Here is a 10,287-nt window from a genome sequence, read left to right as displayed (position 1 = left end):
AATGCTCCTAAAATATAGCCGCTTTTCCTAACTGATATTTGCTTTCTGATCCACCTAGGGTACAACAAACTGCCTCCTGGAATCCTTGATTTTTTTTTAACTTTTCGGTATTTTTTTTTTTTTTAAGCACATTAAATTTATTGGGAAAGGGGCCCAGAAAAATTTTTTGCATAGGGACCCAAGAGTTCTAGTTACGCCACTGATAGTGATGGACTGTCGCCAATAACGCGATAAATTGTATGAACTGGGAACCCCGCAAAAGAGTTAATTGTGTAACACACTTATTCTTTACACTTACTTTTCCTACTCCTTCAGGAAAGGACAGTAATATGACCCTCTATAATATAACTCCCTTTTTCTCAATGTATTTGGAATACTAACGAATCTCAATCTATTATAAAGAATTCTAATTATAAAGAATGTGTTTGTGATCTTACAATTTCCGTCTACACCTATTTTGGATTACAAGTTAATTAGGTATGATCTCGCTTGAAGCTGCGCTGGGTGCAAGGTAAGAAGAATCATTTTGCTCTCTACTTTTATTAATTTGTTGTGAAATTTTGAGGCTATAAAAATGTTTTACAACAAAAGATTATGAGTCCTGATGAAAAGATCATAGCTTAATTAAATAATAATAAAGAAAAGAAAACTGTAAAAGCTAAACTGTAGTTTCATATCAAAACCGAAAATAAATTTTTCGACTATACAAAAATGTTGAATTCAAGTCAAATGTAAATTGCAAAACTGAATTCCAGCAATTACTCAACATGGAAATTCAAAATGCAAATGCTACTAATAAAGGAGGATCTTTACGATGTAATCGAAGATGTACCTCCAAGCTCCATTACAGAACAATGGAGTAAACGGGATCGGCAATGCCGCGCAATGATAAATTTATTTATCGAAGACAGCCAACTAATTCGCGTTAAACATGAAACTACTGCTAAAACCACTTGGGAAAAACTCGGGCAGGTACATGAAAGGTCTAATCTTTCAAGTAAACTATTTCTTTTGCGAAAGCTTTACAGTTTAAAGCTTGAAGAAGACGAAAATATGCAAACAAATATAAATACATTACTGGAGTTAGTCGATAAACTCAAGGTGAGAACATAAAAGACGAACATGTTTCGGCACTTTTGCTTTGTTCAATGCCTAGTTCTTATGATACGCTCATTACGGCTCTTGAAGCGAGAGCAGAATCAGAACCGAATCCAGAATTCTTAAAAGGGAAATTAATTGACGAATTTAACAAGAGAGTTGAAAATAATTCATCAGATTCAAAGGCATTTAAGGCCTCATTTCAAAACAAGAAAAAGAGAGAAAAAGTTTTGCTCATACTGTCATAAAAATAATCATTTTAGATCAGAGTATTATCATCTAAAATCGAAACAAAAAAATGACAAACATACGCGGATTCTAAAATACACCAAGTAAAGAATGCGTGTAACCTCGCGATGAATTAACAACAAACAAAAATTAAAACACCGGAAATTGAATCCAGATGTTACAGCGTCGCTCTGTCTGCTAACTACACCGTACATCAGGGATGTCAAACTCATTGGTACACTTGGGCCAAACAAACAAGGTTTAACTTAAGGCGGGCCGGGAAAAAAAAAAATCAATATTCATAGAAACGTAGATTTATTTCGAATAATACAATAATAAACATATATATTTATTTATATAGAAAAGAACAAGAAAAATTTAATGTTTACGTCCTGATACTTGACATCTCTTCTCTGCTATTATCTTTCCTATTTCGGGAGAAATTTTGTTTGCAGTGATAACTTTCAACGCTGACCCAAGGTGAGCATCATTAATACGGTTTCTAATAGGAGACTTATTACCTTTCATGACTGAAAATAACTGCTCGCACCGATAAGTGCTACCAAACATGGAAATAGTTTCATATGCGAATTTTCGAGTATTTTCAAACCTGGCTGGTAAATATTTGTAAAATTCAGACACGCCCACTTCAATGAATTTTGCTTTCAAATTTGAGTTGCATTGAATCTCGATCACCTCCATTTGCATATGGCTAGGTACTGAGTCAATACTTATTGAGAAAATCGAAGAAAAAAAAATGTGCCTTCGAGGGAACTAAAATCATTAAACCTCGTTTCAAATTCAGTTGTTAAGTTTGCAATTTTTTCTGCGTATTTTTGATACGAACAAGTATCATCTAAACTTGATTTGTTAATGCTGCACGTTGGAAGGTACGTCAAATCTTCATTTTTAAGTTGTTTTTCCCAAAGAACTAGTTGACATTTGAATGCTTTAATTATGTCAAACATGTTCGTAATGATATGATTTTTTCCTTGTAATGATAAATTTAAATCGGTTAAGTGTTTGGTTATATCAACCAAGAAAGATAAATCTTGTATCCATATTGGATCATAAAACAAACTTACGTCTTGATTTTTCGTTTTTAAAAACTGACATATTTCTTCTTTCAAATCCCAGAATTGTTTGAGAATCTTGGAGCAAGATAACCAACGCACCTCGGTATAGTAGGACAAACCCGAATATTCACTATCTAACTCACTTAAGAAAGCAGTGAATTGACGCTGATTTAAACCTCGAGATCTTATAAAATTTATAACTTTTTTTATATATGACAAAACATTCTCCATATTTATTACTTTCGTGCATAGAACTTCTTGATGTATAATACAATGCATATGATGAATGTTTGAACCGTGAATTTCACTAAGTTTTTTTCTTAGTAATGCTACGAAGCCGAAGCCCTTGTTTTTCCCGGTCATTGATGGAGAGCCATCTGTAGCTACAGAATTTAATTTTGCCAAAGGTAGATTGTATTTCTGCAGAAGTCCAAAAACACAAGTAAATATATCTTCTCCTGTGGTAGTACCAAGCATCGGTATTAGTTCCAGTAATTCCTCAAAAATGTTAAAATTCTTGTCACAAGAACGAAGAAACACTGCTAATTGAGCTTTGCCACTAATGTCCGTGCTCTCGTCACAGGCAATGGAGAAACTTTCGAAACTAGATGATTTTGATTTGATCTGATCACTTAAATTCGCGGCTAAATCAGTAACTCTTTCCGCAACTGTATTTCGAGACAATGAAATTGATTGAAAAGCCTTCACATTTCCAGGACAAACAATTTCTCCAGCTTTCATTAGACATTCCTTGATAAAATCACCGTCAGTATCGAATGTATCAACTCGGACAAGACGTAGCTTGCATGTACTGCCGCTTCACTTCCTTGCAATACTTTACTAAACATGGACTGTTGCTTTTTCACTCCTAACTTGAGCTCTTTGAACTTTTCTTCTCTCATTAATCCTTCGTAATTGTTATATTTCGGTTTGTGTTGTTCGTAATGACGTTTATTATTATATAACTTTGGTACATTAATAGTATTATTACATATCAAGCAGATTATTTTATCTTTTATTTCACAGCAAAAATATTCTAATTCCCATTTTACTTGGAATATTCTATGTTCGTCAGCGATTTTTCGTTTAATTTTACTACCACTTGGTTTTGATATAGGCGTACTGAATACAAAGGAGTTTTACAGAATTCCGCAAATCGGAACCCGGAAGTGTGTTCTACGTCATCACCGGATATGTACCTTTGATATCTCTGTTGGCAACAAAGCTTGGCGAGCATTTGGCGTTATTTTTTTTTTCCGTAAATTTTTCCGCAAGCTGAAGAATTGGCGCGAATTTAATTTACGTGTTAATATTAGCGCGAGTGAGGTGTGTATTTTTTGCGCCATTTTTCTCGCATTACTTGAGCTATTTACTTTTTTTTTTCTATTAATAATTATTTGTATTTTGTTATATTTATGATTAGTGTTTGATTTGATTTTCATTTAATTTATAGTTGCATTTTATTTACAGTATATATTACCAAATTATTGATCTGTGTTTCGATTTGTAGTTCTGTTTGTTTTGTCGATATGCAACCAAAAAAGATGAAATTGCTTATAACTGGAGATTCAATGGTTAAATATTTACCTGCGAATCTTCTGAATTATGAAGTAGATTTACATTCTTTTCCTGGTGCAATGATAGAAAGGTTAAATCCTTTTTGGACAATCGATACCATTTGATTTTGGTACATGTTGGTACCAACAATTCGAATAACAATGTTGAAGTTATTCTTAAAAAGTACGATTGCCTCTCTAGGGATATTAAACTTTGAACCCAAATATCAATGTTATCATTTCAGATATCCTACCATGTGATGAAGATTTTTTCACAACTTTAAATCAGCGAGTAGCAGCTTTGAACCGTTTACAGGTAATTAGTAGAAAAGTTGTAGAAATTAATTCTCAACTTGAAAATTACTGCCAAAATTGAGAAGCTTTTTTTTGTTTGCAGGTTGTCTCATCAATTTGGAGCTAGGTTATTGGCTAGGGATGTATTACACCTAAACCGTCTGGGGAACAAGAAACTTGTGGCAGTTTTTCTGGATAATATCAAGACTTATGACTTCAAAGCCAGTTTCTGCAAAGGTAAGTCATTTTGTATTGTCTTGTGTTTCATTTACTGCATTGGATTTTCCACCGCTGAGTGATTCTTTTGTTTCTTCAAGCCCTTCTTATCCTCTTTATTCAACTGTTTTGAAGCATGGTTGTGCTGTAGATGCTACTAAGAAGGCTAATTCTGATTTGAGAAATGCTGCTAAAGCTGCTTCTGGCTCTTGACTGAAGAGTGTTGCTATTCCTGGTGCTGGATCGTGTTTTAAATGTGTTGTCCATGGTGGTGACTTTCATTCAAGGAAAGCTGTTAACCCCACAGATGGTTCTAGTTTGCATCTGCAAAATGATACCACCCCTGGCTCACATCCTAAAAACGTTGCCAACCCAGATGCTAGCTCTCGGTCTCATTGCATGGTGGTGGATCACTCCGTAGAACTGATTCTGGTTTGCATGTAAGGAATGAGACTAAACCTAGATGTCATTCTAGAAATGTTGCCATACGTAGTGTTGGCTCTCATTTTAAGTATGTTTCTGTCCATGGTTTTGGTTCACATCCGAGGAATGCTGCCATCCCTTGCTCTGGTTCTGATTTGCATCCAAGGAACATTGCTACCCCTATCCCATGCCCTAAGAATGTTGTCATTCCCGTTGTTGGTGTCCATGGTACTGGTGATCATCCGAAGAAGCTGCTTTTGGTTTGCATTCAAGGAATAACGTCACTCCCAGCCCCTGTCGTAGAAATGACACCCTTGCTGATGTTGACTACTCCAGACGTGTTGCAGTCCGTGGTTCTGGCCGTTTTCTGAGGAGCAGTGCTAGTTCCACTGTTAATTCTTCTACGAACACTACTGTCCCAATTGCTAGCTTTCAGAAGAATCCAATTCGTGCTTTTGGTGATGGTGTGTGTCCAAGGAAGGATTTGACTGTTAGTGGCGGTTTGCATCTGAAGAATGCTGCTTCAGCTGTTTTGCGCCTAAAAAGTGTAATGGCCTACACGGGATCATCACTAAAAAATGCAGTCGCTGCTGCTAGTTGTAGTGTACAGCAGGCAAGTGCTGTTTCTTTCAGTGATTGTTATCCATTGTATTGGCCTAAGTTTCTTTCACTTTAATAAATTTTGTTTACTAAAAGATCACGTAGAAAGCAGTGAAATTAATTGTCAAGAGAGGGAAAATAAGTCTATGTGTCCTATTCTGACTGGAGGGGGGGGGTCCGAAATTGACTGTAATGCACCATCGCTTTACCCTAGAAAATGTGATGTTTGTAAAAAAAACTATAAAACTAAAAATTCTTTTAATAATCATAAAAAAAAATGTAAAGAAAAACTGAAAATGTTAAACTTTCATTAACTTCTCCTCAAAGTAATATTGCTATAAACATTGATAATGTATCGAATGTTAAAACATTAGAAACCAAAGAATGTATTAATGACAAAATAGAAATGGCTTATCTTCATAAATGTGAAATATGCTTGAAGATATATAAATCAAAAAATTCATTTTATAAACACACACACACACACACACACAAAAAAAAAAAAAAGTTCAAATAAACAAGTACCTGATTTAAAACAAAATTTTTCATCTGTTTACCCTCAGAAATGTCTAAATTGTGATAACTGTTATCCTTGCAAATTATCATTTTTTTAATCATAAGAAATTTTGCACAAAACTTAATAAATTGTATGTATGCTTCATACCTGATTGCCATAAGTCTTTTACATATGTTTTAAATTTTAATAAGCATTTAGCAGATGAACATAATTTAAATAACTTAAAAGAATATTCATTTGAAACAATGAGTTATTTTCAAGACTGGATAGAACTGGAAGGAACCTCAACATTTACTTCATTCAGGAAGTTTTCTAAAGTAACGAAAAGTTCTAAAACTTATCATTATTATTGTTGTCAGTTTACCACGCAAGGTTATTCTGATTTTAAAAAAATACTAGTCGGAAAAATAAAAAATGTACAATTTCAAAAAATTTATGCTGTCCAGTCAGAATGTGGGCATGTGAAGAAATGAATAAAATCTCTGTTTTTTACTTTCCTAAACATAATCATGAGCAAAAGTTGGAAAATTGTAAATATCAGCCATTGAAACAAAGTACGCGATGTTTGATAAAAGCAAATTTACATTTGTCTGTGCCTCCACAAAAAATAGGGATATCTTACAAGATTTATCAGGAAATCGCGAGAATAGAAATAAATTCCCCGTAAAGGAAAGCTTTGTCTCCCGTAAAGCTATTTGTGCTTATTCTAGATATTTAAACAATTCATTGCGTCCAAGTAGTGATGCAGTTTCTATTAATTCAATCATTGAAACTTTAAAATGTGAAGCATACAATCCTGTGTTATTATAATATATATTATAAGCCTCAGAATAATTCAACTTTGTACGGTCCAACTGATCTAGATAATCTTCCAAATCATAAAGTATTGTTTGCTTTTGGTCTTCAGACACGTGAACAGAAAGAAATGAGGATAAAAGGTTGTACAGAGATTCTATGTATCGATTCTCCGCATAAGACTAACCAGTATGATTTTTACCTTCTTAATCTTATTGTACCTGATGAATTTGGTTGTGGCTATCCAGTTGCTCATTTTATTACTAATTTTCTAGATGCTGACACTCTTTATTGTTTATTTAATAGTTTAAAGTGTCGTGTACCAAATTTATATGTAAACTGCGTAATGACAGATGATGACAAAGTTACATATCCTGCATTTTCAAAGGTTTTTGGCCAAAATGTTAAGCATCTTTTATGTTCGTGGCACGTACGCCAAAGTTGGTTCTGACAACTTAATTGTAAAGTGGTAGATAAGGAAGTACGACAAAAAATGCTAGGAGAATTAACAAAAATATTACATAAAAGAAACCAGATCACTTTTCATGATCAAATAAGGAAGTTTTTGAATGACTATTCTAGGAAAAGTAGAGATTTTATTGAATACTTTTCTGAAAATTATAAAAATAGATTAGAAGAATGGGCTTTATGTTATCGGAACTTTCCACATGCATTTACTGATACTAACATGTACTGTGAATCTTTTCACAATCAGTTGAAAACTGTTTATTTTAAGCGGAGACATAATAGACGATTAGATATTTTAATTTCTACACTTCTGACAATTGAGAAAGATAAATATTTAAAGCATACCTATAAATTATACACTAATGTATCTCCCAGAAATTCCATTTTTTGTTTAAGTAGGCATCAGAGAGGACTAAAAATTAGGGACAGTGATGTAAATAAATGCTCTGATAATTCTTGGACTGTTTGCTCCCAGGCAAAAAATAAAATATATACTGTGCAGCATCTTTTTGAAATTTGTCCGTGTCAGGATTTTTGCTTTTATAGATGCCCTTAAGTATTGTGTCTCATTGTGTAGTCACTTGTATCATGGCAATTGCTTAGATAAATTGCTGTGCAAACATATACATAAAGTGCATTCATTTCTTAATAGACAAAATGATTGTATGTTTAATCCCTCAGAGATTAATCTTAAATCGAATCAGAAATTCAATGGAAATATGAAAGCAATAAATGTGTATTCTGTTAATCATTACATTCCACAAAGTATTGAACAGAGAGTAAATCCATGTGAAAAGTTTGTAGAAGAATTACTGCGATTAATAAGACAACCAAAAGTCCAAAATGTCATGTTAAAGTGAGTTCATATAACATTAAATTCATTAGTTTCAGAATGTAGGGGAATTTTAAACTCGAATGAAAATTCAAGAAGAGTTTCAAGTGCATCGTGTCCAATTTCACCAAATCAAAAACTTAACCCACAATTGTTTAAAACTTCTAAAAAAAGAAAATTACAGAAACATCAGCAGAACAAGAATCGAAGATTTTAATGATAGTGTAGATGACCCAGAAATAACCAGAAATAAATGAATGTGTGGAAAAGAAAATTAAATTTAAAGTCATACCATTTGATTTAAATAACAGTGATCAATATCTGTGTGATTTAACCAGAATTGATCAAAATAAATCTATAATTGATGCTTTTTTGTTTAAAATATTAAACAGTTATGAAAATTTTGCCTTTGTTAAGTCTAATTTACAAATACCTAAAGCAAATTCCTGTATTAAAGATCTGTTATTAACAAGATTAAAATCAGCAAAATTATTTTTTATCCCTGCAAATTTAAATTGTCATTGGATATTAATAATAGTAAATATTCCAGATATGGTATTTGAATTTTATGATCCACAAAATAAATCATGTGTGCAAGAGTATCAAATTTTAATTCATACATGGTGTAAGGTTTTAGCTAAAATATTTGCTACTAGCACTAAATGGAAAATAATTTATCCTTTGCATATTTTTCAAACTGATAATATGAGCTGTGGTGTTTTAGTATGTTACTATGCTTATCAGAGGATTAAAAATCAAAGTTTAAATATGCCAGTTAATATAACTGAATTCCGGAAAATGATATACGAGCATATAATTTTAAGTGATTGATATATTTAAAGAAATTAAAAATAAGAAATGTTTTTCAGGACAGCATTCCATTCCTTTGGTAATGCTTGAAAAATATAAAGTATAGTGGACAAATATTTTGCAGTTCATCTGCTGCCATACAATTTCTATAAAAGATTTTTTTTTTTTTTTTTTTTTTTTTTTTTGAGTTTGCTTTATTTTGTAATGTTATATGGCTAATAAACAAATAAAAATGCTTATGTTTGTATGTAACTTGGAAGTATAATAATAGTATAAAAGAAAATTGTTAAAGTAGGCAACAATGAGCCCTTTTGGCCAGGGTGATACCCCCCAATTGTGGATAATAGAGAATAGTTCATTTTATGTTAACAATGCATTCTCAGGGACCTACATGCCAAAATTTTCTCTTTTTTTTTAAAGAGGAATCAGAAAATTTGTACTTTATCCCATTGACTGTGAAGGATTTCCTCAGGAATGATTGGTGGGTCTGTACCAATTTTCATGGCCAATGGGGTAATATGTAAGTACTGAAAATTTTTCTGTTCATAATTAATCTCATAACATATCTGATCATTTTTAATATTTCAGGTTTATGTTTGCAAAATGAATGGTGCATTGTTTTCAGTGATCTCGTGTTTCACAATTGAATTTAGTCTTCTTTATTTTTCAGTAAACGATGGATATCTGGTATGTATAAAGAGTCAAGAGCAAGCTCTGCCAGCAGAATTTTCTGAAACTGAAACTAGTACTCATAAATTTTGAAATAATATGGTTGAATAATAATATTTATACTCTATTCAAGGAATTTTATCTGATATGTCTTTATTTTCAGAAATAAAAGATGAATAAAAGCTATGTAAAATAATTATGTATTCTGAATAAAGTCTGGGAAAAAATTCTCCATTTTTGAATTGTTTTTTACTGAAAATTGCTCCACATATTATGAATTAGTCATCTGTGAAGCATAATATAATATAAGTATTGTTTCTTACAAGACATGAATAATACATTATCCCTTCTTAAATAAAACATATTTTCATTCTTTATTTCATCATCCATGATATCAATTGATTTTCATTAAGATTAAAAAACATTATAGTCACTTAAAAATGTGGACACTTTTGTTTCCTGGTTAATAAGAGTACTTGCATATTTATAAGTTTCAGTATGCAAAGCCATATACAAATTAAACTTTCACACATTCCAATAACAGAAAAGGTCCTGCTCCCAATAATTAGATATTTTAATTTTCAACATTCAGAAACAAAGAAGTACAAATGAACTTGCTGCTAATCAAAAAGATGAATATACTGGTCTTGTAATAGTTATGGAAAATGAGTGCTGAAGTTACAGCCCATTTTTTTAATTTTTAAC

General features: G+C 32.1%; 1 long non-coding RNA gene across 2 annotated transcripts; it reads left to right on the top strand.

The window, feature by feature from the left end:
* The first annotated feature begins 3,594 nt into the window (after nucleotides 1–3,594).
* LOC146996109 (uncharacterized) lies at nucleotides 3,595–9,814 on the top strand. 2 transcript variants are annotated; one of them, XR_015041950.1, is made up of 5 exons: nucleotides 3,595–3,728; nucleotides 4,204–4,274; nucleotides 4,356–4,489; nucleotides 9,334–9,433; nucleotides 9,584–9,814. It is a non-coding gene; the product is annotated as an uncharacterized LOC146996109 (long non-coding RNA). The 2 variants fall into 2 exon arrangements; XR_015041949.1 differs by lacking the exon at nucleotides 3,595–3,728 and having other exon boundaries at nucleotides 3,761–4,274.
* Nucleotides 9,815–10,287: the final 473 nt, after the last annotated feature.

Source organism: Stegodyphus dumicola, chromosome 7, assembly GCF_044657685.1.
Source record: "Stegodyphus dumicola isolate Sdum_Otavi_A_Nest chromosome 7, ASM4465768v1".
Lineage (NCBI taxonomy): Eukaryota > Metazoa > Arthropoda > Arachnida > Araneae > Eresidae > Stegodyphus > Stegodyphus dumicola.
This window is presented reverse-complemented; position numbering and strand designations above follow the sequence as displayed.